This window comes from Corvus hawaiiensis, chromosome 6 (genome assembly GCF_020740725.1).
Source record: "Corvus hawaiiensis isolate bCorHaw1 chromosome 6, bCorHaw1.pri.cur, whole genome shotgun sequence".
Classification (NCBI taxonomy): domain Eukaryota; kingdom Metazoa; phylum Chordata; class Aves; order Passeriformes; family Corvidae; genus Corvus; species Corvus hawaiiensis.
The window spans coordinates 15,739,995-15,759,636 of record NC_063218.1 but is presented as its reverse complement, the minus strand read 5'-3'; the positions used below and the strand labels follow the sequence as shown (position 1 = coordinate 15,759,636).

General features: G+C 43.9%; 1 protein-coding gene across 2 annotated transcripts in view; it reads right to left on the bottom strand.

Moving 5' to 3' along the window:
- BTBD7 (BTB domain containing 7) overlaps positions 1-19,620 on the bottom strand; it is a 61,361-nt gene extending 41,741 nt beyond the window's left edge. Inside the window, exon 1 of one of the 2 annotated variants that reach the window (XM_048307800.1) lies at positions 19,515-19,620. The gene's annotated coding sequence lies outside the window, so the exon portion shown is untranslated. The remainder of the gene's footprint in view (positions 1-19,514) is intronic. The other variant, XM_048307802.1, reaches the window with a different exon arrangement.
- Positions 19,621-19,642: the final 22 nt, after the last annotated feature.

Sequence of the window (19,642 nt, the reverse complement as noted above, 5' to 3'; positions counted from 1 at the left end):
AAATTTTAAGAACTTTGTATTTCTTTTGGAGTTGCTGCCATAGGATTATGCAATAGCATAATACTAAAACCAAAGTAGGAAATTATATCAAGTACATGCACATACCTGTACCAACATGGTATTTCAGGTTTTCATCTTACCTAACATGTTTTTAATTTACTATGCGTAAATGACAACACAAGCATCACAAGAATAACTTACTCATGTTTGCTTAGATTTTTATCCAGACCAAAAATGCTATGTTATTTTGCCCCAACAGCTCATTTCAAGTAACAAGAAGAACTGTACTGCAAGATGAGATGACAAGATCCAGCAATAAAAAGCCCCAACCCCAGTAAGGAAACACATCAACTAAATTTCAGCAAGGACAAACTTATTTCCATAGAAGTTAGGTAGATCAATAATTAAAAGAGATAGAACTTGTGAGAATGGACCATTGCTATCATCCCCAAAATACATCCCACCAGCTTGCCTTAACATCCTGAACCTGCCTCCAGCAGAACAGTGGTCTGGTGACCAATACAGAGTCCTGAGCCATCACAACGTGATTCAGGAGCAATGCCATGCTCAGAAGGACAGAAGAAAGTTCCCATCCACTGAGAAGTTTCCAGAGCCAGCCCTGGCCGTGTTGCTTGTTACACAGTATACTGCTGGAATTACAAGTCAGCAACATCAAAGCCACAAGCTCTCAAAAATGAAGACGAAGTTGCTTGTGGCTGGAGTTTCAACTGCTTGTTCAGATGTGCATTTAATATCTAGCTCATTTTTCTTACTATGCTACTGGAAGGTGGCTCTCCAAGTAAGAGGAGCTGATGGGAACTGAGTACTACCTGTCCTGACCTTCCTCTTTTTCCATGAATAAGACTCAGAGGCACTAGCACAGTCTCAGATTTTGTGGAGGTAGAGCCTCCAGTCTTGGAAGCATACATGCTAAAGGACTGAATGCCTATGGGACAGAGTATTGGAAAGAAATTGTGTAACTGGCAAGTAATTTTCTGTTCAAAGGAAACAACTGAAATTTGAAGGCTCAGCTGATTATGCAGCCTGACACACATGCAAATCCATGCAAAGCCTATTCTGACTCCTTTTTATAATCCAGTCAAGCAATCAACCTTTATCATTATTCAAAATTAACTGGATGATACAATACCAAGATGCAACTGAAACAGCTGAAAGGTTGTGGTTTGGATTAGTTCCATACAAAAATAAGGAATGGATAATGCTCTTTATGACATGGGATAATAAATCTGTGTTATTTCATTATTTAATGCATTGGAAAGAAAGAAAAACCCAATAAGCAAAACACCAGAACTTAAGCCACATCAGCAGTTACCAGCTCAAGAGGGCAAGGAAAAGCAGCTATAACTAGATTACGAAAGTGACTGCATTACTCAGTGCTTTGCTGAGAATCCTGTGTTCCAGCCATCACAAAGAACCCTTTCTTATAGTTAAGCATGAAATGTACAGCATTTTCTCTTCCATGAAGTAGTATGCTTCTCCATGAAGAAGTTCTTTCAAAATGGAGGTGATAAAAACACCACAACAGTCCTAGCTTTTTATTTCTAGATTTGTTGAGAATCATAGGACTGAGTTTCAGTGGGGAAAACCCACCAAGAAACAACCTGTACTGATTTTCAACCTTTTCTCTGAGGAATCAGAGTTAAAGTTAAAAGAACTATGCTCAAATAGAGCACAAAGGTGTGCGGTCTTGAAGATATGCACACTCCAGAAACTGAAAACACTGAGCAGCATTTTAACAGTTAAAAAAACCCCACAGAACTCACAGGAATATAACCTCTTTTCAATGCTGTCTTTGCAAATAGTGCTCATAGTAGGATTTCTCATGATCAGCAAAGCAATTCCAAGTACGATGTGAACATGTCACATCCTAGAAGTAATTAAATAATGTCATTAACAGGGAGTGACAGGTCAAATCACTATCAGCAGTGTGGAGGCAGGGGACATCAACATATTTATATTCCTCTAAATATAAAAAATTCCAGCAGCTAAAAAATTCAAACACACAAAGCACACAGAGACTAACTGAATTACAGCAGCACAATCCTGCACGGAATAGGCTGTTCCTCCCAAGCAACTTAAATGTCTTCATACACTGGCGAACAAATTTTCATCTCTCTATGTCAGTGATCCTTCCAGCTGGTTGCAAAAACACACTAATTTACCAAAAGTCTATTCTGATTGATAACACTCACATGAAAGACTTAACTAATGTTCCTGAAGATGAATTCAAAACACTTCTTTCAGCCAAATGAGCAAGAACTCATTTATTGCCCTCTAGGACTCTCCTGAAGTGAAATGACAACATGTATTCTTCAATGACTTTCCATTTTTTCACAAGTTAACTTGAAAGGAACATTATCTGATTTCAATGCAAAACATCATTAAATCTACTTTGTAAGAAAATCAGAGAAATCCTATCCACCAAATCTTTATCAATATCACTGAACAGAGTAATTAGGTATGAATATATCCATTTACAGGAAAATGAGGATAATTAATTTTAGCCAATCTAGAGTAATTGCAACATAGTTTGACATACTGTGATAAATTTTGAGGAGTCTAAATGTGTTTCAAAAGGCCTCTTCTGAGCAAAAATCACCCACATGCTTTTGTTTCTTAAGAACAGCAAATATTCTTTGGTTCAGATATATGAACGCATCAGTTGTTTAACACAGAAAAAGGAACTTCCAAATAACATGAAAAGTACCTCAGAAAAAGGATCAGACTTTTTTTTTTTTTAAAGTAGTCTGCTTTTTCTTTTCCCATCAAAGTTCAGACCAACACTTAATTGTCTTGTCAGGCAGTGACCTAACTCATAGAGATTTCAGCTACATTCTGCTTTGGATACTGAGGTCAAACACCAGTCTGGTAAGACCACTGCCCTCATCAGTGTGCCTCCAGATACCGACTGTCCATGATTGCAGCAATACCCTTAGTCACCTGTTCCTCTTCCCCCTCTGGAAAAGACTAAAGTGGAGCAGAAGTAATAACCTTCCACATGAAGCTCTACCACCTTTTTACAGCTTATTTCATGGGCTTCATATCCCAGTACCCTTCATCTGTCAACAGGATTACTGCTTCTTCTGGAAGAGGGCAAGCAGTCTTTCAACTCTGCAGTCTTCCCTCCCCATGGAATTGTATTCTATTTAGTCTGAGAGCGTCCCCCAAAGATCCCTGTCTCATTAAGAAAGGGAATTCTTCCTCTTGCTCAAGCTGCGACCCAACCACAACACAAAATCCTGTTTTCAATTAACAAATCTACTACGACGGGAAAATCTTGGCTCAAACCCCAGTCATATGGAAGATCCATATACCCTACAGTTTCCTTTTACTGGAAACATTTTCCCTTTTTTCCAGGCCCAATGATTTCACAGAAAGCCATTTACTCTGAATGAGGATGTCGGAGCTTCCTGGACACAACAGTGCTTGTAAATTCACTGCACAGTTGCATTCACACTTCCTCTCTGAACATGCTTCCTCTGAGAGTGCATTAGAGTCTCTGGTAGGACAATCCCAGACACTGTGCTCTGTACCTACATAAGTGGGCAAGCAGCATCCATCCTATCTTATGACTTACTATTTTCAACTTATCTTCAAAAAAGCAACCTTTTGATCACTCAGCTTTAGTTCCCTTATTAACTTCCACAGCCTGAGTCATCTCTGGTGATGACACTGCTTGGGGTTTTCACATCAATAGCTCCAACATCAAAGCAGACTAAAAAGTTTTGGACCCACATACTGATCAGCTTTCCCATATGGGTGGCCTCTTTTAATAGATCAGATGAAAAATTACTTCTATCTTAATTTGGCTGCAATCAACTCCTCACCCTGCCAGCCAGTCATTGTATCAGTAACAACATCTTGTGGTATTTCTGTTGCTTGGAACATCATACTTCATGACTACAGTGTTTCTGTACAATACTCTCCCTTTATACACAAGCTTCCAAGATGCTTGGTAACAGTACACAGCTCATCTCTTTCCACTGAAACCCCTGCCTGTGGCTAAAAAGTGCCACACATCCAAAACAATTTTCTCTACACGCCAGGCCTTAATACACCACCATTCCTTTACTTCTGTACATCATCCTCTCTGCGTCCTTTTGTCATCGCACAACAGCATTTTCACCCATTCAGCCTTTCTTCTTCAATATAATAAGTCTGAAGTATTGTTTGCTAGCATCATTTCTTACACATTTAACACTAATAGGTACATCTATAAACAATAGAAAAACTGGAAGGTGGAACATGAAAAGGTGTGGTAAAGAACTCAACAGGCAATCTAGTCCAGTCATTTCATGAGACATCAGGAATTTTATTGAAAAAATAGTGATTTTCCTCATTGAAGAAAGCATTAAGTTACAGCCATAAAATGGACTCACTACAGCTACAGTTTGAATACTTTTAACGGTAAGCCACAAGTCTTGCATCCAACCAAAACACAATTGCAATCTGGATTTAAAATGCATTATTTGGTGTATACAAACCCAAGTTGGTTCACCAATACTGTGGTCCCATGCACATTTCCTCAGCTCCAGTGCTCGCTGCAGCTACCACCAGCATGTCCCCAAAGCTCCTCCATTGTGTCAGCAACTAAACACAGATATTCTCTTCGGTGAGATTTTTTTCTCTCCAGTGTAGTTAGCTCCCTGCACCAGTTTACCAAATGGCTCAAGGAACCCAAAGGTCGCCACAGAGAAGGAAGAACAGCAAGGTTACTTTGCTCCCCACAATCAAACATGACATGCAGTTTGACTAATACCCAGTTGACACAGTCTTCAAAAAATAAACATTCCCAGTCCCCGTGCACCCATTCCTGCAGGAGAGCTGTACCCCTTCATTGTAGAAGACATTTGGAAAGCCACCTAAGTCCTGAGGACCGTGTTTGTTTTCAGTTGATCCTTTGGTGCTGCCCGAGTACAGCACTGCTTCTATCTTCATTCAGCCAACTACCACTTTTAATGAAAACATCTTACTTCAAGTGGGCAGCTACAAGACCACTTTTGCAATATGCTTTTTCTTCTCCACAGCTCTTAAAAAAATTAACAGTAGGAAAAATCATCTGCAAAGCAAGGGCAGTCCTAGCAGAAAAAGGCAATTTAGACAGCAGAAACTACTGCTAGGATTCACGATTTCAGTGCTCCCTGTATCTAGCTGGTTGATGGCTGCTTCTTTGGCCTGCACTTACTTTCCTCTGTATTTGTGCAGTTTGTTCCTCCCTCAGTTAACAACGCTTCACATAGCTGTCATCACTGCTAAAGAGGTCCGTGGGGTCCATTTTTGCTTTTTTGAATGCTTGGAGAATTTTAAATTTGCAGTGCCAGAATATATGCATCTAGGTATTACTCATATAGGGAAAAAATATAAGGCCAAGTGTAGGTTACGGGGGTTCTGGGGTCCAGTCGGGACGGCCGGACATAGACGGTGACGGATGGAGACGAGAGATCTCTATAGGCAGGTCTTGGGACACAGCCGGTTTATTGTAAAAGGCTTGGGTATTGGGGCACTGCTCAGAGCTGGTAGACTCAGCTCTGAGCAGGCCCAAGAGAGCAAGAGAGTAAACGGGTGAGAGAGAGAGAGTGTAAGAGCAAGAGTAAGAGCAAGAATAGAAGTGGAAGTGAGGAAATGTCTGAAGTCCTGGTTACAATACAATAAATCATCTTCTGTACTGAATATTCTAATTGTCACTAACCAATCTAATACAAGATACAAATCCTATAGCATTTACATACAGCCTATAAGAGTTCTTATATTACCATAGAGTGTTACATCTTAACTTCTAAAAACTACTCTTTGGACCCCTTCTGCTGAGCTAGTAGGGTCTGCTCTGACCCTTGGACCTGTTTGCAAGCAGAGGGTATTGTTCCATCAAGAGGGGATTACTTCAGTCGGCCATACCATTGTTTTCTAGTTGTTCAGTAACTAAGACCTGGTATTTCAAAAGTGGCTTTCATTTCGATGTTGCCTGTAGTTTTCATATTCCCAAAATCTTTTGTCAGGCAATCATATTTCCAAGGCTTTCCTGTTTCATCTTCCCCAACATCTCCCCCTTTTCGACGGACAATTAAGATATTAGACATAGTCTTACTCGTCATTTTTTGCACACACTGAAGTATACAAGGTACTGCTACTAAAACTATAATTATTACTACAAGAATAATCAAGCCTATTTTACAGAGTTCCCTTAGCCAGGGTGCAAAGCTCCAACCATCAAACAAACTGTCTAGCCAAGACGAGTTATCTGTTGTAATTTGGTTAGCTAGGTCCCTTAGGTTTTGTCTTTGGTTGATTTACAGGTAAAGCTTCATTATAAAAACAAAAACAAAAGGTTAAAAGCAACATGCATCTACACAAATAATGCTAAAACTCCATTCTTTTCTCGAGCTGTTTCTGGCAGACAATCTTCTCTCAGTGGTTCTGCCGAGTTCACATTTCAGTGCCGGCTTCTCGGCTTCTACTCGCGGGGTCACTGCCTGAAGTGGAACAGACAGTGGGCTTTGATGCATGGTACAGCTTCACGTTCTTTGCTGGAATCCACTTGGTTCCTTCACCTGTGGAGAGACATGCAAATCCCTTTCCCCACATTATAAGATCATAAGGTCTTTCTATTTTTCCTGATGCTAAATTCTTAATTAAAACTGGAGGGTGCTCTTTCAGTTTTGCTTTTTTGTTGTTTAAGAAATGTCTGAAGATGGGGGGTTCAGGCTCTTCTGCAGAGCTGTTCAAGAAATTAAAAACATACAAGGCTTTATTCAACCTTCTTTGAGGTGTAGCCTGGGCTTTTCCCCTTTTCTGTTGATTTAAAATGCGTTTTAAAGTTTGATGTGTTCCTTTTAGGGTACTTTTTGGCAGTTGTTTAAGATACGGTGAGCAAATGCCACTGTATCTTACAGCACTTTTTAGTTCTTTAATTTGGAGAGTGGAGATGGGAGCCCACATTTTAGGACTGTCAGGCTGTTGGCTAGCTATCACAGGCTTAGTTAATAGACTAAGACTTTCATCTTTATAGATTTGGGGTCTTATTTCATGGCAATCTGTTAATTTAGAATAATCTGAGCACTTTGGAGGATTTTTTGATTCAGAAGGTAGGGCTGACAAACTTTCAGAACTCGTTTTCTCTTTCTGGGTTGCAAGATCCCCGCCGCTTGCCGGCGGGACTCTGGGGCTTATTGCAAACAAATCTGGCTGCTTTTCAGAGTTTACTTGTGTTAGATTTAAAGCATCAGCTCCGGCAGAGGGGCTCTCCGTCTCCCCTGCCACTGGAGCTGCATTATTGCTCTCGGTTCCCCCCCTGCTCGCGTCTTCTGAGGCAAGGCTGCGCTGCGCGGAGGGATACGGCTGTACGGTGTCGGGGGACCCCGGCGGGGGCGGCTGCGGCGCGGGGATGGGACCCGGCAGGGGCAGCGATGGAACGGCAGAGTTCGGGAGTGGTGCAGCCGATCTCGGTGGCGGCGGGCGAGGAGGCGGGGTGGAGCTGCGCGGCGGAGTCGCGGGAGGATGCGCGGCTGGTCCCGGGAGCGGTGCTGAGGTTGGAGAAGTCTGAGCGGACTGATACCACTGGTCCGGGAGTTGCAGCAATGGCGCATGCGCGTGTTGCGTCATCAGGTCCGCGCGGTAGGCTGTAAGGGCAGCAGTCCGTGTGGCGGGCGGTTCGGGCAAAGCGAGAGATGGCAGGACTGCAGAACCAGGGGCTGGGGCTGCGGTCGCGGGAGGCAGGAGGGCTGGTGGCTGGACCGCGGCGTGCTGCTGCTGGAAGCTTGTAGGCTGGGCTGGGGTGGGTGGTGGTGCCGCAGGAGACGGGGCTGCAGTGCCGGGAGACGTAGCTGGAGCAGGGGCAGGTACGGGGGAGACTGCAGACATCCGTGCAGGCAGCGCGGCACCGGCATCAAGTGGCTCGCGGAGCTGGGGCGCTCCCAGCGCAAGCGATGGTGTGCGGGGATCGGGGAACAGCACAGAAACGGCAGGAGGAGCGGAAGTAGACACAGGCGGCTGCTGTGCCGCCACGGGGCCGGGGGACCGCTCGGGGCGTGCTGTGCGCGCTTGAACGGCAGGGTGGGGGGGTAGGGTTCCTGCGGTAACGTGCAGAGGGGGTGCCGGAGACAGCAGGACAGCCGTGGCCGGCGCTCTGGGCACCAGTGTTTCGGGAGCGGCAGGGGACTGTGAAGACGCAGCAGCGGCGGACGCGGATGGAACAATGGCTATCATCGGCGCCGTGTGGGGGGGGGGGACCTGGGGGGCTGGAAGAAGGGTCGCCGCTTGGCTTTGGGGGGGGCCGGCTATAATGGCAGCCATGGCCATAACCGGCGCGGCTGGGGGAGGGGTAACACCCGTAGGTAGCAGGGGGATAGGCGCTGGCCCCGCCGGGGGTACCGCCGGGGGGCGGGGCCACCATGATGTCAGCAGCGGGGGGTGGGGTAGCAATGACGGCAGCAGGGGGGGGTGGAGCCGCGGTGACGGAACCGGGGGGGGGGCACGGGGGGGCAGGGGCAAGGGGCGGGGCCGCGGAGACGCTGGCACTGAAGGCGGGGGCCGCGGGGGATGGGGCAGCGGGGGCCGCGGGGGATGGGGCAGCGGGGGCTGCGGGGGATGGGGCAGCGGAGAGGAACGGGATGGCGGGAGGGGCCGTAGGGTCCGGTGGGGTGGCTGGGGCCGGGGTAACGGGCGCGGGGGCCGCGAGCGCGGGGGGCGGGGCGGCGCGCGTCAGCCGGACCGCGGGTATCGGAGCCACGGGGTCCGGCGGAGGGGCGGGGGCCGTGCTCCGCTGCGGGCTCGCCACGGCAAGGGGCGGACTCGCAGCTGGAACCAGGCTCGGCGGGGTGACTGCTGCGGGCGGCGCCACCGCAGCAAACAGCTCTACCAGCGCTCTGCAAGCTGGGAGCAGCTGTGCAGCTGCCATATCCCGGTAGGAGATATTATTAAAGAGCTTAACTCCAACTGTGTCCCAAAAGTCTCTTGTAAAGACGGCTGAACGGTCAGCATTTGGGAAATTAAGTCGGGTCCATTCTAAAAGATTTTTTAGCTCGTGTTTAGGCAACTGACTAGGACCAGAGCTTATAAGTAAATGCTTAAGTTGCTTATAGAGATCTCTGTCATGGGCAGAGTGGGTTTGTCCCATTTTTTAGACCAGTATGATACTCACTTAGGTGATGTCGCAGGAGCAGCGTCCTTACTCAGATGTCTGTCGTGGGGGGCTGGCCAGGCACTCCACTCAGCACTCAGGACGCCGCTTTTCGGTCCTTTCCCAGAGCTCCGGTTTCAGGCGTCGCTTGGCAACGGCTTTCCGTGCTCAGGACCTCACGGGTGGGTCCGCACTGAGCTCCAGCGCGGGCGGTGCTCAGCACTACTCGCCTGTGCTCGGGGCGTGCGGCAGATTTCCCTCCGCAGAGCTCCGGTCAGTACTGCTTAGCAGCGTGTCCGTGCTCGAGGGGTGATACGGCAGACCTCCTCAAAGAGCTCCAGGGGGCCGCTGCGCAGCAGTGGCGGCCCGTGCTCGAGGACTGCCAGGCAATTGCCTCCAAGAGCTCCAGGTAAACCCTGTGCTCGAAGGCTGCCTCAGCAGAATTACAGAGCTCCAGCTATTACGATGCGCAGCATCGGTATGCCGTGCTCACGACACGTTCTAGGTGGCTATAACTGGTCTTTTAGTTACCGTCCATGGAGAAAAGTCCTACAGATGGAGAAAGCTGAACCGGGCGTTCAATCACGTTGTGTGCCAGGCTGCAGGTGCTGGGTGTGGGCTCGTCAATCACGGTGGGCGCCAGACTGTAGGTTACGGGGGTTCTGGGGTCCAGTCGGGACGGCCGGACATAGACGGTGACGGATGGAGACGAGAGATCTCTATAGGCAGGTCTTGGGACACAGCCGGTTTATTGTAAAAGGCTTGGGTATTGGGGCACTGCTCAGAGCTGGTAGACTCAGCTCTGAGCAGGCCCAAGAGAGCAAGAGAGTAAACGGGTGAGAGAGAGAGAGTGTAAGAGCAAGAGTAAGAGCAAGAATAGAAGTGGAAGTGAGGAAATGTCTGAAGTCCTGGTTACAATACAATAAATCATCTTCTGTACTGAATATTCTAATTGTCACTAACCAATCTAATACAAGATACAAATCCTATAGCATTTACATACAGCCTATAAGAGTTCTTATATTACCATAGAGTGTTACATCTTAACTTCTAAAAACTACTCTTTGGACCCCTTCTGCTGAGCTAGTAGGGTCTGCTCTGACCCTTGGACCTGTTTGCAAGCAGAGGGTATTGTTCCATCAAGAGGGGATTACTTCAGTCGGCCATACCATTGTTTTCTAGTTGTTCAGTAACTAAGACCTGGTATTTCAAAAGTGGCTTTCATTTCGATGTTGCCTGTAGTTTTCATATTCCCAAAATCTTTTGTCAGGCAATCATATTTCCAAGGCTTTCCTGTTTCATCTTCCCCAACAGCCAAGCCTATGCGAATTTTAATATATTCCCCTCAATCTAGTGAACTCCTCCTCTGACAGGGAGAAGCTAACTGCATGCCGGACTCACTGCCTGTCAGCTCATCACAGCTACATCAGCGTGATCTGACACCACCACTGAAGTCAAACTAACAGGGAACTGTACTTTCCCCTCACACTCCATCATCCCAAGGGGTTTTCTTGCTTCCCCTCACACTACATACAGAGATTATATGATCACAAACCAAATAATTTCAAATGGCTGATCCATACCCCACTGCTGTAGAGAGAGGCAGGTAACAGACAGGGAGAGGGAACTCTAGAAGATTTGTCTGACAGGCAGCTAAAACTGGAACAGGATGCCACAGCTCTGAATATGAAGAGAGAAGACTATTCCTATTAGACTGCCTCACAACTCCACAAAACTACACCCCTGTAGCCATCCTTTCTGTTCTCCCTGAGTGACTCTTCAAGTCGCTCTGGCCTGGCCCAGAGTGACACTCATATCTTGTTGACACTCACATCTTCCCCTTGTCTCCCAATAGCCACAGTCACTCCCAAGTCTATTCTGCTCACTGCTGCAAGAAGTAATACACAACCAAATTGTAAAATTCATTGTACCTAGTATTTATACAACAATTGACTTATCTGAGACCATGTAAACTGGTTATGCACTGCTGCCTCCCTGAGCAAGGGTGAAATTCCTGGTCAAACCCACAGAACATTTTTCTTGTATTTAGGTGCTTTTAAGACAACTCCCCCCCCCCCCCCCCCCCCAAAGAATGATGATTTTATACATGTTCATATTAATCAATTATTATCTGTATATACTAAGATTTTAACAGTTACTTTAAAACATACACATTTGAAAGATGTCTCCTTTGATTGGACTCTTCTGCATGGCTAATTTAAATTCATTAACTTCAGGAGAAAATTTTAAGAGCCAAACTGACTTCACCAACTAATATTTATATCATAACATCTGACGCCAAGAAATCTTTCTATGCCATATACTTCAAAGATTTCAGCCATTTTGAAGATAGTAGCAAAATACATCAATATTGCAATACTTCCCCTCAAAAGTTACACCAGTAACTTCAGTTTCAGTAGTTACCTTCATGAATACCTACATTTAGATTCCATGAAAGCGTAGCAAGAACTAAATGCTCATAAACTTTAAGGTGTGTCCTGCCCAAAACTACAGGAATTCATTTCAGAAAATACACTTTCTCAATGATAAAAGAAATCAATTAAGGAAGGAAAGGCTTAGTCAGAAAACCAGACTAGTACTTAGCCTACAATTAAGTTGGAGCTTTGTTTACATTTTCCCCTTGGCAAGAAAAGGAAGTTATGTCTTCCACATTTCCTGCAACAAGCTCTCTGCACTTCCAAAGCATTTTTTTTGTCCTGTAACATGAATATGCAAGTCTTACAGAACAGTCAAAAGAGCATCACACATGTTGAGATAACATGTTGTTTCTGAAAACAGAGGCACCAATCATGTACACATTTAATTTAATTAATTCAGCAACATCTACACAACTCATGATGGCAGACTTTTGAAGGCTGCTGAGTTAGAAAAGCTTATGGGGTGGTTTTCTGCTTAACTATCTGCTAAGGTAGATCTGCCCTTTGAGCAGACTGTTGATGTGCCTTAACTCCTCCTTCTCCCCCCACAAGACTGAAGCTTTTCAGATGCCCCAGATTATTAAAAAAATAAATAGATTTTTCAAAGAAATCAAACAAAACTTTTAGAAGGAAAGCAAAAGTCTGTTGCATTGTACTAATTACTAACTCCATTAAAGAATCCCATTGCTCCTAATGTAATTTTAGACCAATTTTTGTTCATCTTTCTCTCTTATCCACAACTGTCCTTGATACCACTATTCCTTCACATTCGAAGAAAGCGCAAAGTTCAGAAACTTTGCCAGCCTGTGCTCTACTTCCCAAACCTCCTTTGATTCTTCCAAGTCTGTTAATCCAAATGGGAGACTTTGAGCCAATAATTAACTGAGAAATTATGCAGTAACAAAATTACTTCAGATATTCTCAGCAGAGAAATTCAAATGTCTTGAGAAACTTAGAAAAAGACAAAGGGAATTTTGTTTTACTTGCAGTGGAAAAGCCCTGAGTAGTATGAACAGATATTTTAGAAAGTTTGTATTAAGACTGTACTTCTGATTAACATCATTTTCAGAAGACATGTAATTTAAGCTTTAAGACCAACTTCAAGTAGTAACTGTCCAGGTTACAACATCAAAGACTGTGGTCAAATGCAGTTAAAGACAAGCAGCTTTGATGCAGTGCAGAAATACATATAAGAGTCACTTTACCAGAGGTTACCGGGTCATCAGATCTGTGCCTAGAACTACAAAATACTATTAGACGGGTCTTATACTGTATGTTAACCTTACTATGTTGGATGGGTATTTTGGCATTTCAAGTCCAACTGCACATTTCCAGAAGTGCTTAATGGAAGACTAAACCCTACATTGATTTTAATGACCAAATAAGATGCAGGAGGTACTTTTTGACCCAAATAATGTACCTTTTAATGTATTTTTAAAAAAGGATACATCAAATTATTCTCTTAAATATTATCTTTGGCTATACAAAAAACCTCCAAAAACCAAAACAATCACCCAAGCTGGGATTTGAGAATTTAAAGCAGTAAACACACATGCTTACCCAAAATTTAGATAAGCTAATCATGAAAATAAACTGCAGAGAAGATGGAGGTACTTGATACACTGAAAGTGTGGAGGGGCTCACATGGACACTGAGTAAGCACCTCACGCTGTCATACACATTCCTCTGTAGAAATTATGGTGCTTGCATCCAGCTCACCAGTAACAACTGTTGCCTTTCAGTACTGACACAGCTTAGCTTATCCCTCGTTCAGTACCAAGGCCATCACTACACTGATAAACACAAAGCTTCCCGTCTCCAGCATGCATTTTGTCAACTCAGCATTCTTCTACATTGCTTGTCTCTGTAGTATAGTAAAAAAACAATTTCAAAGACTTCCTACAAGTACCTCATTACAGACTGGCAAAGATATTTTCAACTTAAAATGATGGTAATAAGCAATTTGATCTATTTCAGAGAGTAGCAGTCACTACTAGAATGACTTTAAAGAAATCCATGAACCTATTAACATTACCTACTCTACCTGCATTCTAGACATTTTATATGTATTTCATTTCATCTCTCAAGATGTCTGAAATTGAGATGCCCAGTACAGGATGAGCCAAGGTACAAGACATCAGTCTTTAATATAGTCACATGCTTCATTAGTCTGGGATTTGCTGGGGTTTTCTTAAATGGTTAATACAAAATTGCACTGTGTATATGCCCGCACTCCTTCCTTCTTCATGATGAAATCTTCTGGTCATTCAGTTAAGTATCACAAGCAGCTTCAGAGGTTGTTAGCCATTTATGTATTTTAAGACAGACATTTGGGTACATGAGAAAAACCCTCTAAATGGCCTCACATATAAAAAGTACTTCAGCACAACCTCATCTTACACACTGCAGAATTTAAGTGGAAAAGCACTGTAATTATCATAGCAGCAGGAAGGCTTTAAATAAGACATCTTCCTAGACAAAGTCAAAAAAATCACCAAATCCACAGCAAACCCAGTTCTCATAGTCAAAGAACCACTTCTCCCCCACCTTTACATCAAGAATCATCATTTGAAAAACGCTAAAGCAGAAGATCGAAAGAGATCAAAGAATAAGGGAGCACCAGTCAACAAACTACTCTCTTGTTGCATTCTGATTGTATTTGCTATGTTAAAATGCTTTTAATCAGCTCTCAAGCAGCATTTCTAATATTGGGGTCAGGAGAAAAAAAGTATGAAAAGGAACTTTTGTCACTCATACTGATTATTTTTAAAGCACTTAAAATAACCTACCCATTTACAGAAGTGTTTTATATACTTCATTGAAGTACAGAGATTTGGAGTAGCAGATGATAAGTAAAGCAGCACTTCAATTTTTCATTAATGCAACGTAATCTACTTGGTCACTCAAAAAATACTTCAATTTTCATATAAATAGGCATAAAATTTGACTCATGTTGGATGCCTTCACAAGACACTGGTATTCTTGTTCTTTGTATATGAAATCTTGATTAAAATCTCAGCAGCAGACTATGAGAACAGTCTTCTCTCACCCAAACTGCAGTTTAAAATACACAGGCAAGCACACACAGATACATTTTGCAGCTCTACTGATCACACAGAGCTTCTGCAAGTTCTGGGTCACAAAATAACACAACCAACTAAAGCACCAAGCAGTCACTTATTACATTACTGTTTCCATCAACTCCTTCGAGTTTAGCCATCGTTACCATCAGCAGAATGGTAAAGTGTCCTGCTAGTTATCCTGAAACTGGGTTTTAACAGATCTTGGACGAAGTTTCCAAATTAGAGGAATCTTGCATATCATTAACAAGCTTGATCTCTCTCCGAAGCACTTCCCACTAGGTAACACTGAAGATCAGAAGTGATGGAGAATGACAGGAAAAAGAAATTAATCTTAAAAGCTGCAAGTTACCATACTGAAATGATCCTGTAAAAGAAAGAGGACAGAGTAGAAATAAAAAGGCTCTTTAACAATATGGGGAATCACAGTAACAGCAGCACTAGAAAGACATTCTTAAAAAAAGGGATTTAAAAAAATTAAATTCTACCCTTTACAATTTACTACAGTTGGTTGGAAACAGGATATGATATGAAAGAAAAGCAAGGATGAATACAAAAAATCCAGTCTTTCTAATACAGGAAGAACTGAAAAGACAATGACATTTGAGTGCCACAAACAATATACAGTATGAATGACCACTGAATTCAGACAAAATTTGAGGACAAAGATCAAATAGGATGTAGAAAATGATCAGTCAGTTATACAGGTAACAGCTCACACAAGAATGCCGAGATCGAAAACCAAAATAAGATCACTAGAAGATACTTCTGAAACAAACTGATTTAGGAATATGTTGCCCGAAACTCTACACCACCACACTTTACTGAAAGTTTCTTCTTAATCAGTTTTGACTGCTGTTATTTTTTCTTGCATGTTTTAGCACTCAAACATCTAAATAACCAGTTTAAATCCACTGATGATGGAAAACCCCCAACAAGCTGGACTTGTCTGCAAGGACACCAGTAGTTAAAGTACACATTCAGTAGTGTTTGGTGTAAGCTTGCACAACACCTGCACACAATGGAGCAAACAAATCAGATTTAAATTTAACTAAGTATATAGTTAGGTATGTACTTGAATCCAACACATGAGGCAACCTCCCTGGCCTCGCCTCTACACTGTGCTAGCAAACAGACTTTCTACAGCAATGTGATGACCCAGAAGAAGGATCTGATATAAAGTTATTTTGTGCTTTAGTGGTTTATTTTTCAGACAGATCAACTTCCTGAATGTTTCAGAGTGAAGCCATGTAAACAGCCCTACCAACACAGCTGAGGGGACTGTGCAGGAAGTAAGGAAAAGCAGCTGTGGACTTAAAGTATTTAAACCAATTTTGCTACTAAGCATCTATCAAGAACCTCACAGGCATCCTTACTGTTGTGGGTTTCCCCTGCCAGTGGGATAGGGAACAGAACCAGAAGGCGAAGAAAAAACAATGCAGTAAAACTCGTGGGTTGAGATAAGTACAGTTTAATAATTGAAATAAACCAAAATATAATTATGGTAATAACAATTTCAGATCTCTTAGCATCCATTCATTACACAGAAAGCATCATTACTGATGGTATCCTTCTTGGGAGACATGCAGAACAGCCTATATGGGTGTAAAATGCAAGACTAGAATCAAATGTTGCATCTGCAGTCCCTTCTTATAGTTCAGGCATACTGGTAAGCCAACATAGGAAAGAGCATTCTAAAAATCCACAACAGCTTCTGCCCAAAGATTTAAGGATACACTGACAAGACTTATCCTTCAAAGAACCTGGGAAATGAAATAAAGCAATAGCTAGATGACCCACTGGAAGCTCACCTAATACATCTGAACTAGGATTCCTGGTCTCCACTGCATGTACAATAAAGTTGCGCATTGGATTTCCAGACTAGTGTGAAAAAATGGGAAAAACCATTGATCCCGGTAACAGAACTCAAAAGCCATGTAAATACGTTAAGAAAAAGCAAACAAACAAAAAGAAATTTAGAGTTAATATTCAAACTTGCAGTTCTCTGTCAAGATTTGCTGTAAGAGCAGATTCTCATCAGTCTCGTTAAGAACATAGTTATTTCTTTCTTAGTTCAATCTCACAGTTTCCCTATAGATCTATTTATTGATTAGTGTGAACTACATGCAGTCCATCAATATGTCCATAGGATGTTTACATTCATCTTACTGTTTGCCTCTGAAAGGCAGTCAGCCACAACTATCTTGGTCACCACAGTGTGCCCAAGACATCAGAATAAACTCACTCTTCTTGCATGTGGTCTGGTATATCAAGACCAAACAAGCATCAGGGTGGAAGAGGAGCAAGCAGGGTTAGTGTTACCTCCTCCTACGGCCATGTGCAGGACCCCAAGACACCACATCACCAATGCAGCTTGCTAATAAGACAGAGGAAGACATAGTCCAAGCCTAAAATTTGTCCCCAACAAACCTGTAGATTAATTATCATCAGTGACAATTAATCTGTAAACTTGACACCATGTATGCAGCAACTTTGAAAGGCCGCTTTCAAAATGAAGACTCAATATTTTGTTGTTAATTCATCAAGCTCTGGCAGTTCCACTGAATTAAATTCAAAGAGCTGGCTGCAAAGGCAGCACATTCTACTCTAATTTAACAATGAGTAACATAGCTTCACAACACAAAGTTTGGAGCTTCTCAGACAAGCTTGAAAATTAAGAGGGGAAAAAATATTTAAAAATCACTACGACAAATCCATGCAAGTCTTCCAGAAGAGCTTATAAAAGTAATTCTATTCTTTCATGTCTGAGTCTTTGCAAATCAGTCCACACCAGCTATAAGCATTACACCACCATTGTATCTATGACTCAGCAAGGGAATCTGGACATATGAAGAGAATTCACTACTGTAAGAGGTAAGGATTTTTATAATGGCAACAATTACAACAACGCCGCAGTAAATGAACCAAGACAACTTGTGACTGCGCTCCTTGTATGTTTAAGCATACAAACTAGACTAGAATGTCAAACCCATTTATACATTGGCTAAAGTCTGAAAGCAAGTAAAACAATGCTGAGTGCAGCTGAGCTGAAATACAAAGGGTTCAACAGCTGTTTTCATCTCCAATGAACAAAAACAAACACTGGCTGTACATTTGACACAAAACACTGAACTCCATTTCCAAGATTACCTGTGTGCAGGCCAACTATGCAAGTCTAACTTCAGCACTAAATAAAAACCAGTGAGCATCTGGCAGCTTTGTGTTGTAACTTAAGATACAAGCTTGATTTACAGAGACATTCATCACATGTTTACATATAAGCACAAACAGATAGTACTGTTTACAGGACATTATTTGACACAGCAAAGTAGCAAGTTCTTAAATGACTCAATTATGCCTTGGTCAATCAACTAAGACTAATTATCTAGTTGATAAATTACTCCAAAAAGGGAGAAAACATCACAATCCATACCTTCTCAATACATTATCTTCATCCAAATACTCTACATAATAAGCACTCAGACCTTGCCTTGTAAACATCACGGTCCACAGAATCTGTATGTTACTAAAAGACTTCTGTTCCACCTCCTCATAAATAATACCTACAGAATTATTTTTGGTACATTGGTAGCAGACTCTTAGTCAAGAAGGGATGGAGGAAAAAATATTTTCATTGAATTCTTAAGCAAAAGGTTCAAGTCGAGAAGAATCTAAGAAGGAATTCCCTCCCTGCACCACCCTGTGTGAAGGATACTAACACAGAACTAAAATGAAATATCTGAAACAATAAAGGAGAAGTTTAGAAGACTCATCCTCTTCCCTAAGATCTTTCAAACAGAGTAAAGCTTTAACTCCTCAAGCTTTTCAGTGCATCAACATGAGTTATGAGGTTTAAAAATTTTTTATTTGAGCTTCAGGTTTTATTTTCTCTATTTCTAAATGAAAACAGAGCATACAAGATGTGGTAAAACCTGAGGTGATTACATCGCAATGGTATATCTGCCAAACACTTTAAATTTGTTATTATATTACACTGGTTTGAAGCAAAGCCTCAAGCGATGCTACACTGCCTAAGGTAAATTCTCACACAAACTATCATTGCATCAACACGTATTTTATTATCCTACCGTCGTATTTTATGTTAGCACTCGACATGTGTGTCATCTTTCACCCAACGGCCTCAAATGGGATGGCGGAGAAGAGCAAGTAGAAACACGAACCAACAGAAAACCACTTATCCCACTGGCAGCAGGAATATTCCAGAGGCACAAGCGAACACATCACCTACAAAGCTCTCCAAGTTTCTCCAGGAACACCGCAGTAACACCCGTACAGAGAGGAGCGGGACAAAACCCCACCTGTCCGGGGGCAGCAGCAATCTGCGGGCCACAGGCACCGTCACGGGACGGGCTGACCGGCACCGGCGGCAGCCCCGCAGCCACGGCGGGCGAGCGCGGCCGCTCTCGCACCGGCCCCACACGGGCGGAGCTCCGCAGCTGCGGGAGCACGAGCCCCGCACCGGCTCCTGCGGGAGACGGCTTCAAGCACCTCTCCCGGGCTCCGCGAGGAGCTGCGCCGGGGCGGAAGGGAGAGAAGGAGGGAGAGAGGGAGGGAGAGAGACAAGACCCGACAGCGCGGGCAGGCACAGCCGAGGCCGCTGCCAGCGCTCCGGACCGCGGACCTTGCGGGCCGGGGAGCGGCACGGGGAGCAAGGCTCCTTCCCACGGCGGAGCGCTGCGGGCTGGGAGCGGCGCGGCGGGATGAGCTGCCCGCAGCCGGCCCGGCGGGGCGCGCACTGAGCCCCGCCGTGGGGGCGTCGACGGTCTTGCCCCCTCCCCTCCGCCGCCGTGACACCAAGCCCCCGTCCCCCTCCCAGCCCGGCTCCCCTCGGTGCCTCACCTCCGGCAGCCGCTCGCCGCCGCCATCCTCCCGCTCAGCGCCGCCCGCTCCCGCCCGGCCCCGCTCCGGCCGCCGCCATTTTGATCCCGAGCTCCAGGCTCGGCCGGGCAGCCGGAGAGCGCACGGCG